The sequence below is a fragment of the Penaeus monodon genome, chromosome 19 (genome assembly GCF_015228065.2).
Source record: "Penaeus monodon isolate SGIC_2016 chromosome 19, NSTDA_Pmon_1, whole genome shotgun sequence".
NCBI lineage: Eukaryota > Metazoa > Arthropoda > Malacostraca > Decapoda > Penaeidae > Penaeus > Penaeus monodon.
Window position 1 is genome coordinate 40,027,518 of NC_051404.1, and position 235 is coordinate 40,027,752.

The window sequence follows — 235 nt, forward strand, 5'->3', positions numbered from 1 at the left end:
ATGTTGGCAAAAAATGCAAGGTAGTGTGGGAAATATGTTACGTGCAAGATAAAAAAAAAAAAAGTCATATACATCTGTCAAACTTAACCGTGTATTTAAAACGGCATTTATTTTGACAGTGCAAAATTCTTTTCAAACGTTTTCTGTGTAATCACTAAAACTGAGGGGATATAATGCTAAGAGCGATAAAGGTTAGTGAGAAAAAGGTGTGAACAGAAAATAATGGGAGAGAAAC